Genomic DNA, 24033 nt, shown 5'->3' on the forward strand with positions numbered 1-24033 from the left:
CTTCACCCCCTCCTGGAGGTGTCCTAGCCTCCTTGCTGACCTCCCTGCTTCTACCTGCCCCCCTTTAATCCCCCTCCAGGCAGCTGCCAGAGGGATATTTCAAAAACATACATCAAATCTTGTCACCCCTCTTGTTTAACATCTACAGGCTTCCCAGTGCGTTTAAGTAAAGTTCAAGGCTCTCACAACAGCCCAGGAGGCTCCAGGCCCTGCTCCAGGCTCCAGCTTTACCTCCCACTATTCTCTCCCGCCACTGCCCCCACTGTACCACGGTTCCACCTAGACAAGCCCGTTCTCACCACAGGGCTTTTGCCTGAAAGCTCTTCCCCCCAGATCCTTGTATGGCCTCTCTTTTTATCCTTCAAACTTCAGCTAAAATTCGTCTCCTCCGAGAAGCCCTCCCTGACCTCCTGTCCTCAGTGGTCCCCACTCTTCCCCATCACATCCCGGGCTTCCTCCCATCCTAGCAGGTAGCACAGTCTGCCTTTCTGAATCAACAGGTTTGTTCTCTGGTTTATCCACCACCCCTCACACCAACCTGTGAACTTCACGAAGGTGGGAGCTGTGTGTATTTTATCAGCCAGTGTGTATCCACAAGATGGTAAATATTTCATCAACTCCCAAGACCTTAACCAGGTCTCCACCCCTGGGCTCTGTGACCTTGGGGAAGTTTCTCACCCTCTCTGGGCCTTGAGTTTCCTGTGCCTGGCAGGTAGAGGGGCCTGGCTGGTGATGGACTCCTCCCCCTCGCCCTGGCCCAAGGTGCAGGTGGGAGGGAGGCTGGCCCTATCACCTGCTGCAGACAGTGCTCCACAGTGTTTGCTGAGTTGAACTGAGTCAAATGGCCCTGCACCAAGGTCCTGGAAACACAGATGCCAGAACCTCCAGGAATGGGAAGACGGCAGGGGAGCTAGCTCAAGGGCCAGGGAGCTCGTTTACCTATTGGATGATTAAATATGTTTAATTATTAGGAGGTGGCTGTGGTGGAAGTCGAGGATAGACCACAAATCGCAAGAGGCCTGGTTCAAATTGGGGCTGGGGGGAGGTGACTTCCCCAGATCCAACCATCTGGATGGGAGAGGTCTCAGCCAGGGACCATGGTCCCAGGGGGCGCTGAGGCCTGGGCCAGCACAGGGGCTGGCTTCCTTCCTGGCTCCTGCTAGGATCCCAAACCCCCTGAGTCCCTCCCTGAGCCGGCAGGGGTGTGGGGAGATGGTGAGGCCAGACGCAGGCTGTGTCCTGGGGCAGGGTGGCTGGCTCAGTTCTTGTTCTGGAAGACTGATTGAATGTGCTCGCCTCAGGCAGGGGCTGGGACTGGCCTTGCACTGTTCCGGTGGAACTGTGGAATCCAGGCCTGAGATTCCTGTCCCAACAAGCATGGAGTTTATCCAGCGTCAAGCCCTGGTGGGGGCAGTGCTGTGGCACAAGGATGACGCAGGTCCAAACTACACCCCCTTGGAGTTCTTGGCCTGCAGTGGGGGAAATGGATGGGTAAAACTGACGTTCCTTGTGAGAAGTGCAGAGGGCGTCCATGAAGCTTTGACCCAGACTGAGGGGTGGGGGGGTCAGGGGAAGGGCCAAAGAATGTACAGGATTAACCAGGGAGGAGAGGTGGGGAGAGGTACATCCCCAGTGGAGCAAAGAGCAAAGGTGAGACAGTGCTGCTGGTGGGCAGTGACCAGGAATTCAGCCCTGGGGGAAGATGCAGACAGCAGTGGAGAGGCTGTCCCGCCCTCTGTGGCCTTCTTTATGGGCTTTGGCCTGAGGCCACAGGGGAGCCCCTGAAGGACCAGAGCTGTGTCCTGGAAAGAGGAACATGAAGGCTGTTAGCGGATGAGTCAGGGGTGGGGAGACCAGACGCCGGGAGATCAGGAGGAGGCCAGGCCGGTGTCTGGATGCACCAGGCCCCACCTGAGCATGGCGGAGGGACCCACGGAGGGGGCGGTTAAGGAGGGCGTGGCAGAGGCCATCGGTCTTGGGGGTGTGGGTGTCTGGGGAGGCTGAGGGTGCTGCGTTTCTGAGAAGGTGGAAGAGCTATTCCTAAGCTGGGGACCCAGGATGGGGGCCGGCCTCAGGGAACAGAGGGCGTGCTCTGCTTAGGGTAAGTAGAGGATGTCAGAATGGGGGTTGGGAGAGTGTCCTGGGGAAAGGTCTGGAGGATGACAGACAGATGGACCCCGAGCTCTAGAGAGAGGCCGGGCCGTAGGAGGGGGACTGGGGTGAGGCTGGGTGGGTGGTCCCTTCTCAGATCATCTCCCTCTGGCTCTGTGGGGGCAGGGAGCAGGCTTGGTTATGGAATGTGAGGGAGTCAACAGCCCTGCGGGCATCCCGAAGCCAAAGAGGGTCAGGAGTTGGGGACAAAGGCCCCGTAGGATGGGCATCTGTGGGAAGCATGTTGAAACTCATGTGAGGTTCCGGAGGAATGGAGCTCCCGTTGCCTCTGGCAGTGACCTGGATAAGCCTCCTTTATTGGCCTCTCTCCTTCCCTGTCTCTTCCTGTCCCCCCACTGCAGCTTCTAGGATCACTTCCCTAATGAGTACTGGTCTCAGGTCTCAGGTCTCTCTTTGGGAGAACCCAACTAAGATAAAGTCGAGCGGGAGCCACCAGACTGTGGGCTCCTCCTGGGCTACTACTGGCTGTGTCTTCGGCCCCAAAGCCAGGCCCCGGGCAGAGGAGCCCCCCTCCTTATTACCTGCCTCTGCCCCATCCTGGAAGGGTGTGCGGACGTAAACAGGGTGAGCCAAGGTTGAGGGAAAGGGGAAGAGCAGAGCCCCAGGATGTCATGGAAGAGAAGTGGGCACTTGCCCTGGGAGTCTCTCTCTTTCTCATCAGGCAGGGCCAGGATCCCAGGCAGAGGCACCTGGGGCAGGGGGTGGGGTGAGGGTTGGCGGCCAAGTGCATGGCCAGCTCACCCTCGTGGACTTTGGCTCCCCGGGAGCCCTGAGCTGTGGAGTCTATGACCAGGCCTTGCATTGGGCCTCCAGAGCAGTTAGGGAGCAGATCAGAGTCACAAATAATCTCTAACCCTTTCTATTGCCCCTGTATCATGACCTCATTTTCAAAAACTTAAAAAGTAAAGACAAGCACAAAAGAAAAAACTATTAAGCTCATCTGTGAGTCTCCCCCTCCCCCCATCCCCGGGGGATGCTAGAAACTGCTAGAAACATGGTAGTGTTTATTCCTTTTGTTTTCCCTACTCCCACACTTTTTTAAAAACAGAAATGGGATTACACTGTTAATACTATAACATTTAAATTTACTAGTATAGCATGAACTCTTTCCAGGGCAAAACATATAGATGTACATTGTTAATTTTAAGACTGTCACAGTTTTCCGCTTTTCTAATGGAACCTTAGGTTGGCTACACCAGAAATAATAATAATAATAATAACAACAACAATATCCATTTACTGAGCGTCTAGCATGTGTGTGTCACGCTGATCACTGAGCAACCAAAGGAGATGTGTACAGTTATCCCCAGTTTACAGATAGACCAGTGAGGGTAAGAGGGGTCAAGTGCCTTGCCAAAGGCCACAGAGCTATCCAGGCAGGATTCAAAGCCCGGTCTCCATAGTTGCTCTTAACCATGATGTTTGGCCACCTGGTAAGCCCCCTTTCCCGGGCCCCCATGTTCGTTTCCACCCAGATATTCTGATGAATTGAAGTCCTGTGTATGCTTTCGCCTGTTCCACTTAGAGGGAAGCTTTGTATTGGAGTCGGCAGGGTGGGTGGGGGCGATCCTTTCCATCCCTCCTGCCTGTCCCTTAAGGCTCCCTGGACATGACATTGAACCTCTTCCCTCAGCAGCTATGGAAACAACGCTGGCCAGAGAGGGGAAGGGACTTGCCCAAGACCACACCGTGTAGAGGCTGCACCAGACTTCCGATTCCCCACCCAGGGGGCGGACAAAGCAGGCAGGATGCACAGGACGTAGAGGGTAGAGGCCCCAGCTCCAAAGGACAGGGTCCGTTTCGGTCTTGCTCGCTGCTACGTCCGTCCCCGACCCTGGCACAGGGCCTGGCATGCAGGAGGCATGAATGAGTAGAGAGGATACAAGGACCAAGAGGGGTCTCTGCGGAAGGCTTCCGGGAGGAGTGGCGGATGGGCCGAGGAGGGCAAGCGGGGTTTGCACAAGCTGAGGGGAGATGGTGGGCGATACTGCAAGGGCAGATGTATGGAGCGGGGAAGGAGAAAGTGTACGTTGGAGGGCAGGAATGGGACACGAGACCAAGTGTCTATGAGTCTTTGAGAGACCAGAGCAGACCCCAGGAGGCTCCAGGCCCAGCATCTGGGGCAGTCCCCCAACCAGCACGGAGCCCTGCCCGGGTAATTCCTGAACAGGAACAGAAGGAGGAAGTTGTATAAGCGACACTCAGCTGGTGAGTGGGAGGCAGGGCTGGGTTTCATTTCCAGACAGTCCTGGAGTTGTTCGGCTCCGGTGCCCACCCCCGCCCTTGCCCATCCCCTGCTGCCTCTGTCCTTGACTCAGGCAATGGTGAACCCCAAAGCCCAGGGAGGCTGGGAAGGAGGCATCAAGGCTAAGAAAATGGGGATGTCCCCTGGCGTGGGAATGCCCAGGGAGAGCGGCCCGATGCATCTCCTTCTCTGCCAGACCAGCTGGTGAACTCTGGAGGCCGGGGCTGCAGCTTCCACATCCTCTCAGCCTGGCAAACAAACGCCTTTCCATCCTTCAAGACCCAACCCAGATGTCCTTCATCTAGGAAGCCCCCCAAGAAATCCCCACCAAAGCAGATTGACAAATCGCTCCCTCTCTGAGCTCTCCAGCACTCAGACTGCCCTTAAAACTAAAAAAAAGAATCATTGTTTATTGAGTGCTTACAGTGACCAAGGCACTGTGCTGGATGCCTCACAGCCCTGACACCTTATTGGATTCTCTCAGCATCGCTGAGAGAAGGTTCCGTCACCAGCTCCTTTTCATCCAGCAGCACAGTGAGGCTTAGCGAGATCACATGGGTTGCAGATGGTGGGGCTGCATCTTCTGGACATGGAAGCTCATAGCTCTCTGGCTCTCCTGCTCAGGGTGTTTCAGCACCTGTTTCCCCTTCTGGTTTGAGAGCCCCCAGTGGGCACGGTCTGTGTCCCTGGACACCGGGCTCAGGGGGAGGTACTGACCCATGGACAAATCTTTGAACCTCTCAACCTGCCTTCACCATGATGAGGACCTAGACTGGTGTCTTGTATACAGCAGGCATTTGACAAATACTTGTGACATTGAGAACCCTTGATCCTAGTTGAGGCTGTCATAAGCTTGCATATGACCTTAGGCGAATCTCTTCATTCCCCAGTCCTCAGTTTCTCAAGCTTTAAAAAGAAGTGTTTAGGGACTTTCCTGGTGGGCCAGTGGTTAAGAATCAGCTTTCCAATGCAGGGGACGCGGGTTCAATCCCTGGACGGGGAACTAAGATCCCACATGCCGTGGGGCAACTAAGCCCACGTGCCACAACTACTGAGCCCTCGCACCTCAAATAGAGAGCCCGTGTGCTGCAAACTATACAGCCCATGCGCTCTGGAGAGCTCGTGCCACAACTAGAGAAGAAAATACTCGCATGCCACAAGTAGAGAGAATCCTGAGCATCGCAACTAGACAGAAGCCCGCACACCACAACGAAAGATCCCGCGTGCTGCAACTAAGACCCGACGCAGCCAAAAAAAAAAAATTAATTAATTAATTGAAAAAAAAGGAAATGTTTAGCAACAGCTCTCTTGGCTTCCTGTCTGCCTTAAAATTCTGTCCTTTGCTCTAGAACATGATACGGCGTATACCCCCCAACCAATTTCCCCTGTAACTAACATCTCACATCAATATGGTTCATTTGTTACAACGAATAAACCAATATCGATGTACTATTATTAACTAATGTCCATACTTTATTCAGAGTTCCTTAGTTTTCCCCTAATGTCCTTCTTTTGTTCCAGGATCCCACCCAGGATGCCACGTTACATTTAATCATCCTGTATCCTTAGGCTCCTCTTGGTTATGATAATTTCTCAGACTTTCCTTGTTTTCGATGACCTTGACAGTTTTGAGGAGAACTGTTCAGCTATTCTGTAGAGTATCTTTCTCCTGGAATGTGTCTGATGTTTTTCTCGTGATTACACTGTGATTATGGGTTCTGGGGAGGAAGACAACAGAGGTGAAATGCTACGCTCACCACATCATATTAAGGGTACATATTATCACAGTGACTTATCCCTGTTGATGTCGACCTTGACCACCTGGTGGAGGCAGTGTTTGTCAGGTCTCTCCAAGGTAAAGTTACCCCTCCACCCACCCATGCTGTCCTCTTGGGAAGGAAGAAAGTCGCTGTGAGCAGCCCACACCTAAGGAGCCGGGAGTTATGCACCCCTCCGTGACAGCGAGTATAGTATGAGCATTTTTTTCTTCTTTAGTATCTACTTTTCAAGTACTCCCACAAAACATTGCTACATTCCATCTCCCCAACAGGCCTGGGAAATGTGGGAGATGGAGACATTCCATGAGGTGGAAGCAGAGGCTCAGGGTGGGAGGGATCAGAGGTTGGGTCAGGCTCCGTGGGTCTTGCCTCTCCCTGTTGAATGTGAAAGACGTCCAAGGTCTGGGCAGGACAGGACCGCAGAGCCTGAGCTCCAGACCCAGGAAGGCTTGAAACTGAGGTCCTGCCCTCCCTTGCCGTGGCACATAGTCTTGCTGAGCCTCAGTTTTCTCCATCTGTACAATGGGGATAACAATAGCTCCTACATTGTAGTGCTGTGAAGAACAAACACCTTGCTACACATGGACCCCAGAACAGGGCCCTGCCCAGGAAGCTCTGCACACGGTGACTGGGCTGTTGTGACGATGATTATTTTTACAAGCATTCTTCGAAGACCTCCTGTTGCAGACTTGTCTCCTCTCTGCTCAGCAGGTTTCTAACCCCCTCTGATCTGTAGGGTCACAGCTCTGGCTGCAGATTTCCGCCCTGCCCTCTGCCCTCCTGCCAGGCCTGGCAGATCAAGGGCCCTGGCTCCTTTTATCCTTTCTCACAAACATTCTGAGATATGGCGGAAGGAGGCCTGGGCTGGAGGGGGGCTGGCTCTGCTTGCCGGTGACTCTCTGTGTGACCTTGGGAGAGAGTCTGTCCCTCTCTGGGCCTCTACTGTGGCCTGAGGGGAGTGATGTGATGAAGGGCTGAGTTTCTTGGGGGGCAGCCAGGTGTCTCCCCCATTTTCACGTGGACAGGGCTTTTCCTCCTGTGACAGCCCCTGCTTTGTCTCCAGACTCCCAGCTGAGAAATACGTTTGAACAGCACATTTTCCGTCTGTGAATTGGCCGTACAGCCCCAGAAGGTGAGTGTGTGTGGCGGCACTCAGAGGTCAACACTGTCATTTGTTTGTCATCACTTGGGCTGCACCTGCTCAGGTGCCCACTGTCTCCATCCTTTCCCTGGAGGTGGAAGGATGCTGGAGGAACCTGCTGGTGGCTGACCACCCCTGCCGGAGGCCGGCCTCTGAGGAAGCACATGCTCATTTGCTCCCAGCTCCTTTCGACTCTCATGGGGCTGGGGACGCTTCCCTAGCGTCCTGTGTCTTAGGCCTTCGGGCCAGTTTGGCCTCGCTCCTTGGGTCGCAGGTAGGTGCCCATGCACACACACCGATGTAAGCCGGGGGCTCGACCTCTGCTGGTCCTCAGCTGTGGTTGCCATCAGCCCAGAGGCTTCCAGACTGCTCCTCACTGCCCCTCAATCTGCCCCCCACTCAGTGACAGCACCTCTCCCCAGGCCCTTCTCTGTTCGCAACCCTCCATGGCTCCCCACTGCCTCCAGGACAGAAGCCAAGCCTGGCATTCAAGGATCTTCAGAGCTCCCCCCAGCCTCCCTTCCCTCACCCCAGCCCGCCCATCACGTGCTTCCAAACACAGCGTGTTTTTGGCCTCTGTGTCTTTGCTCATGCTGTCCCCCCGCCCAGAACACCTTCTCTTTTGTTCCATTTTCACCTGCAATTGCTTCCTCCGGCTTCTATACTCGCCATAGATGACTCCTTCTTTCAGCAGCCCCCCTTCGCCAACACACGTGCTGAGTTAGAACCCCTTCCTCCGGGCCCCACCAGCCCCCGATGCTTGTGCCTAGCACACTGTCACTCTTCCCTGCCCCTCCAGGCTGTGAGCAACTCCAAGGCAGACACCAGATCTGGTTTGTTCACTGCTGTATCCCTAGCATATAGCACAGACCCTAGCACGTGGTAGATGCTCAGTAAATATTGACTGACCAGAGGAAGGAAGAGTAAGGCTTAGCCAGGGGCTGGTGGGTGGAGAGCATTCCAGACAGGGGGACCAGTGCAGAGGGCCTCAGGGCGGAATAAGCTTCTGTGATGGAGTGACAGCAGGGAAGCAGGCTTGACTAGGAGGGAAGGGGACCAGGGCTCGCAAGCGAAGCCTGAGCGGTTGGCAAGGGCCAGATCAGGCTGAGGCACTGGGCATCTCTGTGTAAACTGTAAAGTGCGGTGCCATGAGAGGTGCCAAGCCCACTCCACAGCCTCAAGCCAGAGCCTGCCCACTTTTTCACCTTATCCTGTAACCCTGAGCCCAGTTCTTCGAATAGACAACTCACAGCAAACCATCTGGGGAATGACAGGGCTGGTCTGGAATTTCCCACCGAGTGGTTGTGAAGGGTCAGCTTTCCAGCTGCTTTCCAAGGATGAGCTGGGTTCAGGGTGGGTGGGAGCCAGAGCCACCAGGGCCCTGGGTGAGGCGCAGGCGGTGCCCCTGATCCCGTGGCATGAGAAAGCTCTCGCCACAGGTTTGCTGCCAGTTGTGGCGGGCCAGGCCTCACCTCCCATGCTCCATCCTGCCCTCAGTTGTGGCTTTGACCCAGGTCGGGGGAAGGAGGGGAGAGGAGGTTTCCAGAGATACAGAACTGTATACAGCTGGTGTTCGCCATCTCTACCATGTTGACATCAATCACATCTGTCATCTGCTGGGTGTTTTGGGTTGGGAAATTATCCCTCTTGGCGTTCCAGGCCCAGCTCACACTGTGTATACCATCAGTGGTCAATAAGTGTTTGCTGTCCATTAATGATGACGAATGATTTACAGGTATTAAGCAATGAGTTTCTGTTTTACTAACTATCTTTTAAGCAAAATAGTGCACCAAGAGTCACTCACTGATCCACCAGGCCAGACTGTCAGCTCTTGCATCTACATAATCCTGGAAGGTGGTAGGATCGTTGCTCCCACTTTACTGATGAGTAAGTTGAGGCTCAGAGAGGGTGGGGTCACAGAGTCGATGAATGGAAGAGTTGGAACTCTTGTATGTGGATCCCTAGGCCGAGTACTCTCTCTGGCCAACCAGGCAGTGCCCACCCTGTGCCAGGCATGGGCCAGGACATAGTCCCTGCCCTCTGGGTGGGGACAGATGCACCTTGAATGGCTTGGGGTGTGCCTCCATCAGAGGTTTGTCAGGAAGCATGTCCTGGAGGAAGTGGCACTTACTTAGGACCCTGATGGACAGGGAGGGCTGGGCAGCTAGAGATGTGGGGTAAGCATTCCTGGTAGGGGTTTACAGCCTGAGTGAAGGACCAGAGGGGTGGTTGAAAATAACGAACTCTTCCAACGCTCAATCATGAAACCACTGTGCCGGTCACATCCTCCTGAACGACCTCCTGAGAACCTCAGCCGCTGAGCCGAGCCAGTGGTGGCTCCAGGTGGAAGGCTGCATCTGTGCTCATAGAGCCGAGATGTGTCCCAGCTGCCCCCACTCCTCGAAGAGAGAGGGCAGGGTATGAAGAAGGCTCAGACATACTGGGTGTACATTACTTCATTTCATCCTCACGTGAGCCTTCTGAGAGGATCACTGTCTTTAGCCCATTTTGCAGGTTGGCACAGTGAGGCTCAGAGAAATGGCCTGCTCAAGGTCACATATCCACAAAGGGGCAGAGATGGGACTTGAACCCAGGTCTATGGGTCCCAAGTCTGTGCTTCTAAGCCCTCTGTCATCCCAGCTCTAGAAGAAGCTCAGAACTTTCAGTTGAACTCCTGGGGATGAATCTAGTGATATGCCAGGAAATATTTAACAACTAGCTTTCTGGAAGGGAAAAAGCCTTGATTTGTAGTGCTTGCTGATTTCCTAGGTGTTAGTACTTCCACCATGGCTATGTCAAGGTACCAACATGACATCATTGAACGTGGAGTTGGGAAGAGACGAACACAGTCTGTCGGAAGAGCCAGCTCCAGCACACCACTGGGTGAACAGCCCACCCCTAGCCCAGGCCTCCAGTAAAGGCCTCCAGGCCTGTCTGAGGAGTGAGTGAAGGCTGAGAAACCTGCTCCTCCAGCTAGGGGCCCGCCCAGTATCCTGGGAAGCTGCGGTTAATCTTTAAGCCAGCCCTGCAAATATGTGGAGCCATTTCACCAGCCCAGGCTGGCTTACTGGTGCTGGCTCTGCTGCTGACCTGCTGTGGGGCTTCAAGCAGCCCTCTCCCCCTCTGGCCTCAGTTTACCAACCATAAGAGCTACGCTTCATTGAGCACAACCTCAGTCACCCTCACCTTTGTCAGTTTTAACTTTCCCAGGAGTCCTCTGTGGCCATGTTCACTCCTGTATCATAGTTGAGGGGACCTGGGCTGGGGAAGTTGATGGACTTGTACAAGGTACGGTGGGTGGGCAACTAGTCTAGATTTGAACTCAGATCAGTCTGGCTTAAGGCCTTGCTCATTCCTGGTCTCCTGGATACTATATTGTACCCTGAGGTCTTTGCCTCCCATATTCTAGGGTTCCCCTTCCAGCTCCTTTCAGGAGAAGCCCAGGCTGGTACCATTTGGCCCGGCTGGGCCTTACTTTCCCACCTGTGATACGAGAGAACTTTCAGAGAAGGCAAGTAGAGGCAGATGGTGGCATTTAACGCTGGATTCAGGCTCACCTTCCCTGTGCCGTCATTCCAGGAAGACATGTGAAGAGCCAAGGGTGGGGCACCCAGCCCCCAAAGGGCAGCCCTGAAGCCTGGGTCGGGAGATGGTGGGAGTGGGGGGAGGGGTCAGAGAGCGGTGCTGGGAGGTTTTGTGGCTAAACCAGCATTTCCTCAATGTCCCCTCCTTTCTCTGCTGCACTCCCTGCCCCCTGTGTCCAGATGTACTCAGTCTCTTTATCTACTTGGAAGTGTGATTGGCACTAAATACCTGCTTCAGCCCCCTCCTAAGCAGGAGTATCTGGAACTTGCTGACTTCGGATGGGCTGCCTTAGTTACTTTTCTTCTTTCTGATGCACATTAAAATGAATGTATATCTATTTAGACAAATGTTGCTCTTTTCCACACCGTCCTTCCTGCTTCAGTCCCCACTTTGGGAAACTCAGGTCAAGGCCAGGGTCTAAGGTCCGGTTCTTGTCAGGTGACTCCCTTCTCTGTGCCTCAGTTTCTTCATCTGTAAAATGGGGATAATCGTTGGCCCGCCCAGCCCAGTTGGTTGGTAGGAATAGATCCTAAAATTGACCTGAACCGCTTAGCCTGGCACCTGGCAAGAAGTGAGCGCTCCGTCAGTGCTGCTGTTGATTATTACTAATAATTTCGGGAGAGGTAGATTTGGGGTAAATGGGGTGGGTGGGCTGGGGGGGAGTTAGGGAGGGCATTTTGGCTTGAGGGCTGATGGGTGCCCCCAAGGGTAGGGAGCGCTCTCAGGGCGGGGTGGGGGCGGGGCTTCTGTGCCCGGTGCCTCCGCCCCCCATTCCCCGGCCCGCCGGGACCCTTGGCGTGGGGAGGTCGCGCACGAGTCTCTCCCAGGTCACTGGCGGGGAACTGTCCCGGCGCGCTTCCTCCTTCCTCCTCCTCCCGGCGGCTTGCCGGGCCCCTCCTCCCTGCTCGCGCGCTCCCTCCCTCCTCTTCCCCTCCCCAGGCCGCCGCCGCCTCCTCCTCCTCCTCCCTTTCTCTCTCGATCTGTCTCTCCCGGCCCGGAATCCATTCCGGCCTGGGAGCCGGAGCGGCCAGGCCGCCGTGTGCCCGAACCCCTGGCCGTCCGGCGGTCGGTCCTCCGGTGCGTCTGTCTGCCGGTGCGTGCGCCTGCCCGCCGGCCCAGGTGAGCGCCCCCCGGCCCTCCGCCGGCCCCCAGTCCCGGCCCGCGTGAGGGAGCCCCCGCCCGGGGACCACCCTGGCGTCGGATCGCCGGGCCGCGGGGGCTCCTGGCCCCCCCTCCAACCCCCACCCCCCCGGGCTGAGCAGCGATCCGGGAGCGCAGGGCGGGCGCACCGGGACTTGTCTGGCGCGGCCTTTTGTTGTGATGCCGCCGGGGGAGGGGGCTGGGTGGTGGGGGAGTAGAGGTCCGGTCCGCGCGGGGACCCCGTCCGGCTCACCGTCCCTCTACGGGCCCCCTGAGAGCAAGCAGCGAGCCGGGCCTGAGCCCCCGGGCCAGGTCTAGGCCAAATCTGAAATCTGAGCCAGTCGGCGCCGCCTCTGGCCGCGGCTGCCCGGCCTGGCGCCCCCAGCCCTGGATGGGGGGGTGGAGAGGGGGCGGACAGGGTGGGCCTGGGGGCGCCGGGTTGGGGGTGCCGGGCCGGGGCACCAGGATCTCCCTGTCCTCGTGGGGCCTCGGGTAGGGCCTGGTGCTGCCGGCCCGGAAGGGACTGGCCAAACTGCTTGGTCCCTGCTGCCCACAGTCCCCAGCCTCGCCTCTCGACAGGCCCAGCCGCCTGTCTGCTCAGAAGTTGGCAAAAGTTTGGGGATTTCGCCACCAGGCTGGGTCCATTTGTCCGCCTGGGCTGGGCTTGGTGGTGGGTTTGAGTCCCGACAGGGACCACCACTTACTGGCCCTCCTGTGTGTCCTCAAACAGCTGCCTGCCCTCTCTGAGCTAGGGGTCCTCATCAGGCCCCGCTGCGGGCCTGGCTGGGCTTACTGGGCTGGTGGAAGCTTGGGGTGAACAGAAGGGGGTCACCTGTGGGGTAGCAGTTCGGCCTCTGGGGCCTTCAGGCAGACTTGAGAGTGGACGGAGCTCGTGCGTGGCCCTGGGTAAAGATTCCCGGGCTTCAGGGACTCTGTCCAATTGGGACAGTGCTCTCTGGGTCACCTGGGGTGAGTCCAGGCCCAGCCATAGTGCAGCTGAGACCAGACGATTTCAAGAATGGACCAGGCTGGTTCTGTTGCTGACCCTCATCTTGGCCTCCTGGCTGGGGAGACAAGACCTAGGCTTCTCGTCTCACTGGGTGACCTGGGCCAAGGGACTACCCCTCTGAGTCCACATGTGTGCAGTGGGGATCCTCAGGGGAAGACTGTAGGCACTTCTGCGGGGAGGGGCTTAGCATGTGGTAGGTGTTCAATAAATGAGCACTTCACTGGATGAATTGCCTAAAAAAGATGGGTGGGAGGTGAGATGGCTGGTCCTAGGGGGGTGGATTGGTGCCCCCAAAGCCACCTCCTAACCCTTGAGAAAGAAACAGCCCCGGCACAGTCTTGCCACCCAGCAGCTGTGTGACCTGAGACAACTCACTACTCCCTCTGGCCTCAGTTTTGTTAAGTATAAAATGGGCCCATGATAATGATAGCTGCTAACATCTACTGAGCACCTCCTATGAGGCAGGGACTCTTGTGTATCTCCATTTTGCTGGTGAAGAAACTGAGGCTCAGAGAGGGGAAGTGACTTGACCAAGCCACACAGTTTGAAGCTGCAATGAGAGCCTAGACCTCAGAGTCCCTGGTCTGGCTGCCCTTGCACCCTTCCAGTGGTGGGGGAACTGGGGTTTCCCATTATGGGACCAGGCACGAGACAGTGTTGGAAAAGACTCTACTGATGAGTGAGTGAGTGGGTGGAAGCCACGAGGCCCTTTTGGTGGTGTGGTGATGTGGTCTTTCCACCCAGGGGAATGATTTACAGTGTGTCACCTCTTTCAGCTGACTGCCTACCTAGGCCCTCCTGTGCGGCTCCCGGGCCTTTGCTGGTGTCCCTGCTGGGAGTGCCCTTTCCTCTAAGAGCTGCTTGTCTACTCTTGCTCTTTAAGGCTTAGCTTAAGGCTCACCTCTCCCAGGAAGGCCCCCCAGCTCTCTCCTCTCCTCCCCTCGCTTCTTCCCAGAGCGTGGAGTATCCCCAGCTCATAGCTAGTTCCTGCTTTGGCTTCTTCCCTGATTGTGACCTGGGGTTGGCGGGGTGGGGAGGGGGGCTTGTCTAGCTCCCCCAAAGCCCCAGGAGCCAGGGAGGAGATGGCTCAGTGGCCTGTTGACAGACCGCCCATCCCTGGTCCTCAACTGACCCCGTTTCCCCAAACCTGCCGAGATACAAGCATCCATGGCCCTGTATTGAGCGCCTACAATGTTCTAGGAGCTTTGAACTTGGGCTGAGCAGTGTGGCGATGGGTTAGCAGTGGGAGCTGTAGGAGGCCTCAGGAGGCTTTCAGGAGGTGGTGACAGGAGGGGGCAGCAGTTCCCTCAACAAAGAAGGGGCAGAGCGCTATTTCTTCCCTTCAGCTCAGACGCGCCCCAGGGCCCCTGGAGTTGTGAGGAGTGGTCAGCCTGGGTGGGTCCTTGCTGGGGAATTGTGAACAGGTCCCTGGCTGCCCAGAAATTTAAGTCTAGAGGGTGAGCCAAGTAGCAAACAGGTTGCCAAATAAATTAATATATAATCACAGATGTGATAAGGGCTCAGAGGGAGAGGCGTGGGGTGCAGAGGAATCTCGAAGGAAGCGTGGAGGAGTTGGCCAGGCGTGGAGCTAGGGGTAGGGCTTACCAGGCAGAGGGAACTCCAAATGTCCTGAGGTGGGGAAGCGTGTGCTGTTATGGAGAAACAGTGAGAAAGCCTGTGAGTCTGGAGCATAGAAAATTAAGGGGAGTGGGTGAGAGGTGAGTGAGGGGGTGTTGTCAGCAGGACTGGGCCATGTGGGGCCATGTAGGCCTTGAGGAGGAGCTTGGCCTTCATCTTCCCACAGGGGGCTGATTGGTGTCCCCGGGGTTAACAGCCCCATGTTGGAGACCAGGGGTGCAGAGGTGACCAAGGCACCTGGTGGAAAATGATCTGTGGGCTGGACTCCAGGTATTCTGTGAGGGTCTAGATCAGATATCAAGAGGAGGAGGCATTTGAGGCTGGGCTTTGAAAGTAGCGTAGGAGTTCGGTAGCAGGAAGGCAGGAGCGGGTGAGAGCCAGGGGTTGGGGCAGTGCCATGCAGGGTGGCTGGAGGCTGGGAGTGAGGTGGGGAGCAGGGAGGGGTCGGCTGGGGAGATGGAGACAAAGGTAGGGTAAGGGCTCAGGACTCAGACAGGCTTGCGTTCAAGTTCTGACCGTGCCCGCCCGCTGTGTGTCTTTGGGTCATTCATTCTATCTTTCTGAGACTTAGCTTCTTTGTATTGAAAATGGGAACAGTAAATATCTTCCTATCAGGTGAGGGTTAAAGGAGGGCCATATGCCCAGTGCCTGGAGCCAGCAGGTGCTCAGGAAATGGGACCTGCCTTGTATGGTGTGACACTGGGCGGGTCAGTTCATCCAATAGGTCTGGCCTCCCCAGCTGTCCGGTGAAGGCTTTGAGTGGATGATTCCCACTGATTCTGAAGGTGCTGGTCTAGGAAAGGATGCTGGCGGCCAAGGCCACCCGTATACTGGGTGACTTGAGTCCTGCTTTGCCCTCTGTGTGTGAGGAGGCTGAGCTGGGAGAGGTCTGCTGGTGTAGCCCATCCCAACGTCTTGAAAGCTTGCCTTTGGTGAGATTAGCCCCATTTTCCACATGTAAATTCTAAGACTCAGAGGGGAAGACACTTGTTAGGGTCTCCCAGTTGCCAAGTGACAGGGCCGCACCTAGGCTGTGGGGCTCTGGGCTCCTATTCCAGGGCTGGGCCTCCCGTGTCTCTGCAGGGCTTACAGCCCCTTCAAAGGCCTCCACCCCACTGCCCTGGGCTTTTTGACCGGAGCCTCATTTCCTGCCTGAGCTGTGTGGCCCCCGAGCCTCTATCTCCCTTTGGGTTCCCCCAGCCCTTTACTTTCCCTCCATTGCTCCTACCACCTTATCTCCATGGTAAACCACTCTGGTTTCCACTCGAGCCCCTAGAGGGGTGGGGGCCCCTTCCTTTGGGGGCATCTCAGTTTCCTCATCTATGAAGTGGGGTAGTATGAGTCATGGCTCCCAGGATGTCCCAAGGGGACTGAAGTAAAGCGTTTAGCACACATTAGCTCGATAGATAGGGGTGGGGAACAGCCAGACACCTGCTCGAGGCCATTGTTTTCTGGCAGCTGACACCCCCTTCCTGTGACTCAGTTTGTGAAGCTGTAAAATGGGCATGGAGGTTGCACTTAGTACGGCCAAAAGGAGGATGGCGTGAAGCTGTACCTTAGGCTCTCACCTGGTAGCTGGCTCTGCATCACTGTTCCTGGGGTGGATGACCCAGTAGGTACCTCCGCTGTGTTCAAGGCCCTGTTCCCAGCTGTCTGTCCAAAGGCAAATCGCTCAGCCTCCCTGAACCTCAGCTTCTGCACACCTCCCTTGTGAGGATTAAATCAGAGAATGTCTCCCAGCAGCTTGAAACTATTGGATGCCCAGTAAATTTTACGTCTTTCTTTCCCCCTTCCCGTCCCTTGCGGGGACTCAGACATTACCCAGTCTAGGGATGGCCCAGGGTTAGGGTTAGGGTTAGGGTTAAGGTTAGGGCTCGGGTTAGGGTTAAGCCTAACCCAGACCAAGATTGCTGTGTTGAAAAACCTTCTGAGGTCCATTCTTGGCTTCATGGGAAAGAGTGCTGTGATAGATTAGTAATGTCTGCCCCAGACAGAGGATTAGACATCACTGTATGTGTGCCATGAGTTTGTCATTCCTGATCTATTCTGACCTTCTCTTTTCACAGATGGGGGAACTGAGGCCAGAAAGACCCAGGACATATTGTCCAAGCAGGGAGAAAAATGCAGATCTCCTATTTTTGTGTTATGCGGGCCTCTCACTGTTGTGGCCTCTCCCGTTGCGGAGCACAGGCTCCGGACGCACAGGCTCAGCGGCCATGGCTCACGGGCCTAGTCACTCCGCGGCATGTGGGATCTTCCCGGACCGGGGCACGAACCCGCGTCCCCTGCATCGGCAGGCGGATTCTCAACCACTGCGCCACCAGGGAAGCCCCATCTCCTATCTTTTCATCCAGGGCTCGCCCCACCCAGCCAGCCTGTTCCTTCCCACAATACAATGCAGGGGATGGGGGACTGAGTCAAGGAGTAGATGATTGGGGAAGATCCCAGAGGTGGAAGCCAGAACCCTGATTTCCCCACCCCTTTCTGTGGGACCTTGAGCAAGTGACTGCCCCTCCAACCTGAACCCCAGTACCTCCCCTCCTCTTGAAACTACCCAGAGAAGTTCCAGTATAAAATGAGAAGCGAGAGAGGAGAAGAAGCTAGGTGATCTTGCCCGGGTCCTTTTCTCCTCTGGTCCTCAGTTTCTTCATCTGTCCGGCATGGGATCTTCCCTCCTGAGGCTCTGCGACAGGGATCTTAGCCGGGGTTCTCCAGGGGCTGGCCTGGCTGAGTCCTCTTCGATGCCGCGTGAGCCTGGCGATGTCAGCGGGGCTGTGGGGGGCTGTTGAGAGACTGTGGGGATGGGTCCTTGGAGTCCTCAGACCTGCTGGGCTGTGAGGCCGGCACAGGTGGTCTCCCGGCGGGGGGATGGAAGTTGGGGTTAGTGTGGTGTCGGGAAGCTCAGCCTCCCTGTCAAGGTCTGATTATCTTTTCTCCCGCTGCTTTATCCAAATTTGTGGCCTTGACTTTTACTCTGTCTGATGTCGATGTCCTCACTTGTGCCCTCTCCGGCCAGGTCATAGCAAGGTGACTTATTCCATTCTTTGTCCTATCCCTGGGGTGGATGGAATTTTTGTTTCTATTACACAGAAGAGGGAAATGAGGCTCAGAGAGGCCAAGGGCTGGGGCCGCAATCACCCAGCGGAGTGAGATGTGAGCCCAGACTTCTGGCTTCTGGTTGATGTGAGGCATCCGAGTCCCCCTGGGTGTGCGCTCAGCTTGGCTGGGCTCTTTCCCTGGGTCGAGGGTGGATGTGCCGCTGGGCGGGCAGGTGATCCTGACTTTCTGGGCTTCCAGCTCTGGCTGGTGGAGCTACACTCAGATCTGGAGGACTGGGATCTTGCTGGGATCCCCAGCTTCCAGGATTGGCCCATAATGGGCGCTCCATGGTTGCTCATGGACTAAAGGGAGTGGAAGTAGCCAGACCTTTGGAGCGAACTGGTTCTGGTTCGAGTCCTGGCTCTGCCACTTGTTCGCTATGTGTGATTGTGGGAAAATGGTTGCTCTGAGCCTGAGTCTCCCCATCCCTGATGTGGGGACAGCAATGCCAGTACAGCTTTGACAAGGTGGCGTGAGGGTCAGGTGAGCGAATTTGTGTCTGCTCCGACGCAGGGCCCCCGCCCAGTAAGTGTTTACGATTTCTGAGTGTCTGTGATTATGAAGGTAGTTCCCTGACGAGGCGGGAATTCTGGGTCTCTGCAGGTCAATTGATCCAGGAACGCTAGGGCTGAGACTGGACGCCTGTGTTCAGGCTAGTCCTGTGGGGTGGGGCTGGTGGGGAGGTTAACTAGAGACAGACAAGTTTGGTGGCTGGACCTACTGGAAGCCCCCATCTCCAGCCAGCCTCCCTGAGCCCACCTCCCGCCTCAGCCCTTGCCCTCCTGTGGCTTGTCAAGGTCTCCCAGTGCCCTGAGCCCTGGCATCAAGGCCCCCTCACTGAATGGGTCCATCTCTCTGAAGGTGGCTGCCCTTTGAGCACTGGGTGCTTTGCGCCTTTGCCCACGTGGCCTGGAGGCAGGGGCTGTTACTGCTCTTGTGGTTTGGGGAAGGTCCCCAGCAAGGGCCCCTGGGGGTGCTGGTGGTCTGGGCTGAGCTCTTTCCTCTGCTTCACCCTGTCACCTCCCACACTTCCCTTTCACTCAGGTGACCCTTTAGCCTTTCTGAACCATCAGCTGCCTTCCTGCTGGCCCCGGGTTTTCCAGCATCCATGCTTTACCCTGTGGGTCCTGCTGCCTGGTGTGCCCTCCCTCTCCACACCCATCATGGCTAAGATGCCTCTGCCTCCGGAAAGCTTTTGTTGACCATCCTCTCTGCCCCAACCCAAGTCCATGCTTTCACGCTCCCCTCTTCTGCACCTGCCTTGCCCATTCTCTGCCCTCCCTCACGGCTGTAGCACATTCTGCCTTAGATGGCGAGTCATAGGATTCTTTTTGCCTCTAAGGGAGTACGGTGATAGTGATCACTCCCAAGGGTGCCACACTTTACAGTTTACAAAGCACTTTCCTCAATCACCTCTGGCCATCCCCAGCAGGGCTGGGAGGGAGACAGACCATCATAAAAATCTTCATTTGGGGAATTCCCTGGCGGTCCAGTGGTTAGGACTCTGTGCCTCCATTGCAGGGGGTGCGGGTTCGATCCCTGGTCGGGGAACTAAGATCCCGTAAGCCACGCAGCATGGCAAAAAAACCCCACTTCATTTGGCAGATGAAGAAACTGAGGCCTCAAGGCAGGGTTATGCCAGACACTACTCTCTCTGCTTGGGCAGGTGGAACTGAACCACCCTCCCCGCATAAGCCCTTAGTCCTTCCAGTGAGGAACTCCTCTTTCAGAGCCCTGTGGAAGCCTCAACTTATTATCAAAAGGAAGATCCGGAAGTTCAGAGAGGTGAAGTGATTTGTCTGAGGTCACACAGCCTGGAAAGCTGGCAGAGCTGGGAGGGTTCTGTCTAGGAATTAGAGAAGAGGCAGGTTGGGCCCCCTTTCCCACCCGTTCGGAGTGGAGAGTCAGATACCACCCGGATCCTGAAGGAACAGTGAGCCCAGTGGCCCAGCCCTGAGGATTCCTTCCATCGTCATCTGTTCCTTGAGCACATAGTTGAGCCCTTGCCCAGTGCCAGGCGAATGGCTGTGTCTGGTCCCCACATCCCGTCAGCATCCCTGCGAGGCAGCAGTTCTGGCCCCATTTTACCAAAGAGGAAACTGAGGCTCAGAGGAGCAAAAAGGCTTGCCGAAGCCACCCAGTGCATGGATTTGGACCCAGGACCTCCTCAGCACCGTAGGCCTGCCCTGCCTCCTCTGGGCTGAGCCCCACTCTGCCTCCTGCCTGACCCCTGACCCCTCCTCCAGCCCCTCCCTGCCGCTCCTCTCTGGGCGTGTGAAGGCCAGGAGCCTCCTCTGGGAAGCCACCCCGCCCCTAGCCCCACGGGTTTCTCCTCTACCTCCATATTAGCTGTGTGACTTTGGTGAGTCAGCTCACCTCTCTCTGCCTCAGTTTCCCCATTTGAAAAACAGGCCCGATGGCAGTATCCACATCACAGACTTGTTCTAAGGATCGAGTGTGGCACTATGCGTGATGCTCTGAGCAATGCCAGCACGTAGTAAATGCTCAATAAATGTTAACTGTTTTATAATTTGTTTCAACCTGGGGAGGAAGGGAATCACAGCCCCATTCTCCAGATAGGAAAACTGAGACCCAGAGAAAGGAAATAGCATCCACCAGACCACAGGGGGATGTCACAGCCAGAAGGTTCCTGTGGCACATCTCACTTTCCAGATGGGGAAACTGTCCCCTTCCAGGACTCAGTTTTCTCATCTGTGCAGTGGGTCTGTGCATATCTGAGGGGAGATAGTTCCATCACTTTGTACCAATGTGGCTCCTCAGTCCTCAGCCACCCTAGGGTGGGGGGTCAGAGGGATGTAGGGGCTCTTGTTCTGTCCCCTGTGCCCTGTGGGGCTGTGCCCTGTGTTCTCTGGCCCTGAGTTATGCCAAGTCCCCAAGGCTGGGCCTGCCTAGGAAGCTGAACCAGGCCCTGCCAGGCCTTCTGGGTGCCCTCTGGCTGCCGCCACCCAGGTCCCACCACATCACCTGGTCCACCTGCCTCCTCTGCTCTGTGTCCTGGGCAAATGGCTTCTCTTTTTGAGCCTCAGTTTCCTTATCTGTGAGATGGGGTCAGGAGTCTTTTCCTCACAGGACTGTTGGGAAGATGTGATAAGCTCATTCTCCCCAGATGCCTGCCCATGGCGGGCTTATAGAAAGTGCCCAGTCCGTGGCTACGGTTACAAGGATTGGCAGGATTCTGACTAGCAGCAAGGGGAGCAGCATTCCAGGCAGAGGACCCGGCTGAGCAAAGGCTGGGAGGTGGGATGGTTTAGGGAGCACCCCATGGGTGGGTGGGGGAAAGTGGGAGAGGACCCGCCACCTTCCAGGATTGGGGCCAGCCCTGAGGGAGGTGGGCAGGGTGTCAGTGCCGACTGCGGTGGTGTCGACCTCCCCACCCTCCAAGCTTCAGATCTCCTTTCACAGCTTCGGGAGCAGCCACCTGCCCTCCCCACCCCCACCCCTGCCAGGTGTTCCCGGAGGCCCTGGAACCAGATGAGCCACAGTTCTATTTGGGGACAATTCTGCTGTTCCCGTTTCTCTCCTGTGCCCTAGTTTCAGAAACGACGTGGGTTTGGTTACCAGTTGGCCGTTGGTGGAAAGCCCTCTCCCCCACTCCGCCCCTACCTTAGATCTGTGGTCAGTGTGGGCAAGATCGGACTCAGTACTGCCTCTGGGAGCTGCTCCAGGCTTCTGCCCCTGGGGTCTCCAGGCAGGGAGTCGGCAGCTGGACTTCTGATTACCTGCTGGTGTGGTCTGGGCCTTGTGCTGGGTGCTGGGGACCCCAAAGATTCACTCTGGGAGCAGCCTACAACCTGGGGGAGCCAGACACAGACCCTGATCATTGCCCTACCATGAGGTAGGAACCATATGAACTGGGGCAGCTATTATGATAACAGAAGGGCTTTGCAGAGGAGGTGATAACCTGGCCTGAAGCTTAAAGGGTGAGCAGGAGCTCATGAGGGGAAAAGAAGGGCGAGGGCCTACGAGGAAGAAGAGAAAGCATGAGCAAAGATCTGGAGGTGGGAAAGAGCCTGATGTGTGTCCACGTAGCCTGGGGAGGTGGGGAGCGGTAGGTCAAGTACAAGGTATTTAGACGATGTCTCAGTTGATCAGGCAAGGCTTTGGCCTGGGGCTGCTGGGAGCAGGGCAGGCCTCCTGCTGAAGGTGTAAAGGGAGGACAGAGAGAAGGATCAGGCCGGGCTCAAGTGCTCAGTTACTGTTGCCAAGTGAAGGTAGCCCACAGAGGCTGGGGTTTAAGATAAGGATCAAGAACCCCTGCCTGGGACAGAAGGTAGGGGCTGGTCTGGGGTCTTGGAGGGAGTGGGTCAGGGAAGACTTCCTGGAGGAAGCGGTACATATGACATACCTGGAAGAATGGAATGGTTCTCTGGGAGCAGGTGGAGCTTGAGAAAGGCCTGAAGATGCAGTGTGAATAGTTGCTCTTGTTGGAGCTCAGAGGAGTGGTAGAGTTTGGCCCTGAGAGGTGGCTGATGCCAGTCCATGGAGGGCTGGGAGTACCTGCCTGGAGAGACTACGCACTGCCCTTGGGCAGCGAGGAGAGGCGCGGAGGAGGCGGGACAGAACTGATTTGTCTGGTGCTGTGGGTAGTGCCCAGCTGAGGGTAGGTGTCCCGTCAGCAGTGTGGCTTTGGTGAAGTGGCTCTGGTGACTGCCCTGAGAGCAGATGGGCCTGGAGAGAAGGTGGGTGGCAGCCAGGTAGGTGGCAGGTCTGGGAGCGACAGGGGAGCGGCGGGTGAGGGGTGGGGGGTGTCTGCCCCCTGGTTTGCCTGCCCGCACAGCCGTTCCCTGTGCACGCCTGCCTGGCAGGAAGCGGTGGAGACGTGTTGTGGCCGGCAGACTCCAGAGGCACCTGGGGCACGGGCTGGGCGTGGGGCGAGGGCTCCGGGGTTCAGGGCCCGACCTCCCTCCCTTGTTGGGTAAACCTCGCCAGGGTGGTAGTCTCCTGGTAGCGTGAAGGGTCAGGCATGGTTGCCCACTTGTACCTCCAAAAGGCCCCTCCACCCTGCTGAACCCAGAGGGTCTATACTCCAGACATGGTGAGTTGAGAGCTGTGGCTGAAGACTCTGGTGCCAGGTGGGCCTGGGTTTGAATCCCAGCTTTGCTCTTTACTGGCTGGGAGACCTTGGCCAGATAACTTTGCCTCAGTTTCTATATCTGTAAAAATTCGGGTCGTCCTAGAACCTCCCTCCTAGGGCTCCTAGGGCTCCCAGGGAGGATTAATGAGATTTTAGAAGGCTGTGCCCAATACTGTGTCAGTCCCTGGGATCTGGCTTTGGAGCTGTTGGCCCAGCTGACCGGGGGTGCCGGGACCTGTTGGGAGGCTCAGGGGCAGCTTCCGGTCTGCCCCGGGCTCTCAGCACCGAGGACAAAGCTCCTTTGTGGTGGGACAGATGGAGTCTGGGAGCCCCCCCTCTTTGGGACCAGAGGGCCATCTGCCCCGCCTTCTCACCCAGTTCCCCTGGGGGGAAGGAGCGTCCTCAGACCGAAAGGATGGGAAATGAAAGTCGGGCTGTGCGGGAGGAGAGGCTGCAGTTGCAGAGCCAGGCTGGTGAGCTTGCATGCACGCTTCCCTTCTCCGGGCCACCTTTTCAGAGCCCCGGGCATCCCTGGTAAGTCCCAGGCCCACTGTGTGTGCCCTGTTCACTTATCCATCCATCCATCTATCCATCCATCTTATCCATCTATCATCCATCCATCCGTCCCTCCATTCATCCTTTTGTTCATTCATTCAGTAATTACCAAGTACCCACTCCATGCTATAGGCCCTGTACTTTGGGCCAGTGTCTGTTCTGACCAGATGGCGCCGCAGCATCCCAGCTGTTAACTATTTTGAATATTACGCCCACTGCAGAGTATTCAGCTGTGAGTGAGACAGAAGTGGCCCCTGTCCTCATCAGACATGTAGTCATATGGTATGTTATGTCATCAGACCCATGGTCCATGCCTGGAAGGAGAAGTTGAAGGTTTTCACTTGGGCTGGGGGAGGTCAGAGAAGCCTCCCGTGAGGAAGTAGCTTTTGAAATGAGGCTCAAAGAGAGAGTGGAATTGGCTGGGCGTGTTGCTATTTAAAATGGTGGTCAGGAAAGCCCTCTCTGAGCAGGAGACGTTTGAGTAAAGCACCTGAAGGAAGTGAGGGAGTCAGGCATTTGTCTGGAGGAAGTATGCTCTGGGTGGAGGGAACAGCAAGTGCAAAGGCTCCGAGGCAG

The 24033-nt window shown here is 56.3% G+C and overlaps 1 protein-coding gene across 6 annotated transcripts in view; it reads left to right on the forward strand.

Moving 5' to 3' along the window:
* Positions 1-11796: 11796 nt before the first annotated feature.
* Positions 11797-24033, forward strand: part of SRC (SRC proto-oncogene, non-receptor tyrosine kinase) — a 56226-nt gene continuing 43989 nt past the window's right edge. Inside the window, exon 1 of one of the 6 annotated variants that reach the window (XM_033840320.2) lies at positions 11797-12040. The gene's annotated coding sequence lies outside the window, so the exon portion shown is untranslated. Of the gene's footprint in view, positions 12041-22438; positions 22523-22555; positions 22864-24033 lie in introns of those variants that run through there. The other 5 variants (XM_033840317.2, XM_033840316.2, XM_033840313.2 and 2 more) reach the window with 5 other exon arrangements.

The sequence above is a fragment of the Tursiops truncatus genome, chromosome 15 (genome assembly GCF_011762595.2).
Source record: "Tursiops truncatus isolate mTurTru1 chromosome 15, mTurTru1.mat.Y, whole genome shotgun sequence".
NCBI classification, from domain to species: domain Eukaryota; kingdom Metazoa; phylum Chordata; class Mammalia; order Artiodactyla; family Delphinidae; genus Tursiops; species Tursiops truncatus.